The 3,543-nt window shown below is 37.6% G+C and overlaps 1 non-coding gene across 1 annotated transcript; it reads left to right on the top strand.

Moving 5' to 3' along the window:
* The first annotated feature begins 902 nt into the window (after positions 1-902).
* On the top strand, positions 903-976 carry TRNAN-GUU. The gene has a single exon. It is a non-coding gene; the product is annotated as a tRNA-Asn (tRNA).
* Positions 977-3,543: the final 2,567 nt, after the last annotated feature.

The following is a 3,543-nucleotide window of genomic DNA, read 5'->3' as shown; positions in this document are numbered from 1 at the left end:
TACTACAATGAAGACTGTAAAAATGCTATTTAAAAAAAGAAAAAAAAATTCTGAGTAAATATGGGAAATTAAAATTTATTTAATCTGGGTTGATGGATCTATAGATATTTCTATAGTGCTTCCTATGCCTGAGTTTTTTTTTTTTTTACACATTTCATTCAGAAAAATACAGACCATGACTCCAAGTCTCCCTATTTCTCACTCCAGTTTAGCACTGTTCTTTGCATATATAGTGTCAAAGTTTTGCAGTTTTACCTTTTATTTTAGAAACTTATCTGATTTCTGCCTTATCTTGCGTGGTGCCCTCACTCTATGTTGGTAACTCCATTTATCAATAATTCAGGATTTTGCAACCCTCCTTGTAGCTGTTGATATTTTAAAGCATCAAGCTTGAAGTCAAAGAAAGAAAGGCAGTTTTCTTTTCTGCTCTTAAGACTTTTCCAGAAAGGGGAGAGTAGGCTACCCAGAACCTTCAGGATGAGTTCAAAGCCCTTTAAAGAGGAACTGGCATTTCCCATGTCTTTGATCCTCAAAATAAAAACATAAGTCAAATTCAACTCTATAATATGTGCCCATGATCTCTGTCCTTTTGAAAGGCAGACTGAGTTTTATTTAGGAAATTCAGTGACAGTTAATTTGGTTTTAAATACAGTAAGTACTTGGAGGTAAGCATTGCGGTTCCAAAACCAAACCCACTGCTGCTGAGTCAATTCCAACTCTTAGTGACCCTATAGAACAGAATAGAACTCCCCATAGGTTTTCCAAGGTTTGATTCTCAGCCAGTGCTTCTCATGCACATCTACCACCTGTCCTTCAGTGGAGATTTGTGTGTTGCTGTAATGCTGAACATGTTTCAGTGGAGTTTCTAAACTAAGACAAACTAAGCAGAAAGGCCTAGCTGGGTCTCTGTGGCATAATCGGTTACTGTGTTCGGCTGTTAACTGAAAGGTTGGTGGTTCGAGCCCACCCAGGGACAGCGGTGTTCCTTTCAGGAGCTCTGGTAGTGTAGTGCTAACCAGAAGGCTCGCAGTTCTAACCCACCAGCCGCTCCTCGGAAGGAAGGTTGGGCAATCTACTTCCATAATGACACTGCCTTGGAAACCCAAGGAGGGGTTGCTATGAGTCGGGTCTGACTCGAGGACACATAACAACAACAACAATAACAACTACAAGAAAGGCCTGGTGATTCTCTGTTAAGGACTGGACCAAAAAATAAACCCAACCAACCAACCAACCAACCACACAAACAAAAAAACTATGGATCACAATGGTCCTATCCACAACTGATCAGAGGGATCGTGCAGAATTGGTTCTGTTGGACACAGGGACAACATGAGGTGGGGGCCACTTGAAGGTGGCAAAAAGCAACAAGAAATTTGGAAACTGTCTCTCTGAGAATGCAGAGAGGAAGATGTGTGTGGAAGATATTTCAGAAAACTCCAACAGTCCTCAACTCACTCTGTATAAGTAAAGAGAGACCAAAATGTCCTTTGGAGTACTCTGTGCTGTTCCTGTGTACCTGAACTCACTTTAACGTTCACTTGAGCCTAGGTTTTGGTCCGTGTCATTTTAGCACATCACACTTGATTGCAGAATGGAAGGAACACTCTGAAACAGGAGAGGCTTATCTTGAATTTTGATGTAAAGGCAGGTAGGGAACAAACCTTATAGATTTAATTCATGTATTTTGAAACTAAAGCAATGAAAAGACTGTAGATTTCCCAGTGAATTGGACATTTCTCATCAGAGAGAGTTAGCGAAGCCCAGAGATTGTTCATTCCAAGATACAACAGGATCCTAAGGGTGTATTAATATTTGCTGCCCCCTATAGTTTGCTCTTCTAAAAATTCTAAAAAATCAGGAGAGCAATTTACATCTCAAGTTGCTCTTCTTCCAGATTCAGACAGAACATTTGTGGAATTTTTATCTCTATCTCTTTGCATTGCAGCTCCACACATACTCACATCAGAGTATTGACATGAGGTGTGAGACTGAGGAATATTTCTATGAGCAGAAGTGATTTCATTTAAGTGAATAAACTGGGGAAATGATTTCCTTTTAAACAGGAAGATCATATTATATTGAGAAAACTGCTCTGATAAATATGATTTTCTTTAAAAAGGCAAAGAAAGCATCTGTTTATTAAACTACTTTCTCAATTTCCTATTACTTTCAGAATTGGTGTGAGACACAATTTCCACTCTCTCTAAGCACAACGGCTTCTAATAACATTAACTTAAAATAATATAGTACAAAAGCATGGTTTGTTCATTTTCTGAAACTAATATAAATGGTAGAATTCTTATGCAAGCTTAAAATAGCACAGGGAGCCCTAGAAATTTAACACTGGCTCAGTGATGAATGAAATTTCATTATGAAGAATCATATCTAATCACAATCTAATAACTAACTTTAGTAAAAATTTTGGAACTTGTTATCACCATGAAAAAAATGCTGGGGCAGAAGGTAATACAACCATTTACTTTAGCAACAAGTTAATGAAGAAGAGTAGGTGATCCTAAGATAACTGTCATTCCATATTCTGTGTGCCTTGAATAGTCTAAGGCTTAATTTCGTGATTCAATTGGCCTGCTATATGTAACTCCCAGAAAGATTATGGAATGGAGCAATTAATTTATACAGTGCTCATACTTCCCTCAGGAATGTATAACATCTTCTTTGGTTTCTTTGGAATCTATATTATCTATTCAGGGTTTTATTTAGTCAAAAACAGATCAGAGAGTTGATGCTTTCTATCAAACTTGTGCAGGAAAGGGATATCTTTGGTTGTTTATATATTAAGAAGCAGATTGTAGGTTAGTGCCAATTCCATGTAGTTAGTTACTAATGTTAAACAATGTCACTTTCTAGAAAAGGAAAATGAAACAAAAGAAAGGTTTCAAATGAAAATGGAACCATATATATGGATCAGTTGCTGAGTTTGAACCATCAGCCTTTCGGTTAACGGCCAAATGCCTTAACCACTACACCTTCAGAGCTCCATATGTGTATGTGTGTACCTATTAAATGAATAAGGATAAATCATATTTGTTGATGATTATTTTTTATTGAAAAACTCTCACAGTATAACCATAATATTACCTTTTGTTGAAGTAGAAGCAGAAGCATCCACCAATCAAGAAATATTTATTAAAAAGCCCATGGACTCCCTATTTTGAGCAATATAAAAGAATATTTTTGTTAGCTACTACTGAGTAAGCCACTAACAAAGATCCCACACATAATAGAACAAAATGTTGCCTGGGTCTGTACCATACTCCATGATCAGTTTGGGATTAGACCATTATGATCTATAGGGTCTCTAGAGCTTTCTTCTCTGTCCATCTTAGTCTGGAAGCTCCACTGAAACCTGGTTAGCATCATAACAACATTCAAACCCTCTACTGAGAACCAGGTGGCAGCTGTGTGTTCAATGTAATGTCCATGAATTGGACCTCAGGCTCCTTTGCAGGTGAGAATTCAACAACCAAACCACTCTTCCTCCCCAGGCCTAAAGCCTAAGATTTAGATAATCTTCTCAAG

The sequence above is a fragment of the Orycteropus afer genome, unplaced genomic scaffold, assembly GCF_000298275.1.
Source record: "Orycteropus afer afer isolate SDZICR_OR568_19922 unplaced genomic scaffold, OryAfe1.0 scaffold00102, whole genome shotgun sequence".
NCBI lineage: Eukaryota > Metazoa > Chordata > Mammalia > Tubulidentata > Orycteropodidae > Orycteropus > Orycteropus afer.
Note: the sequence above shows the minus strand (reverse complement) of the source record. Positions and strands in the feature narration are given on the sequence as shown.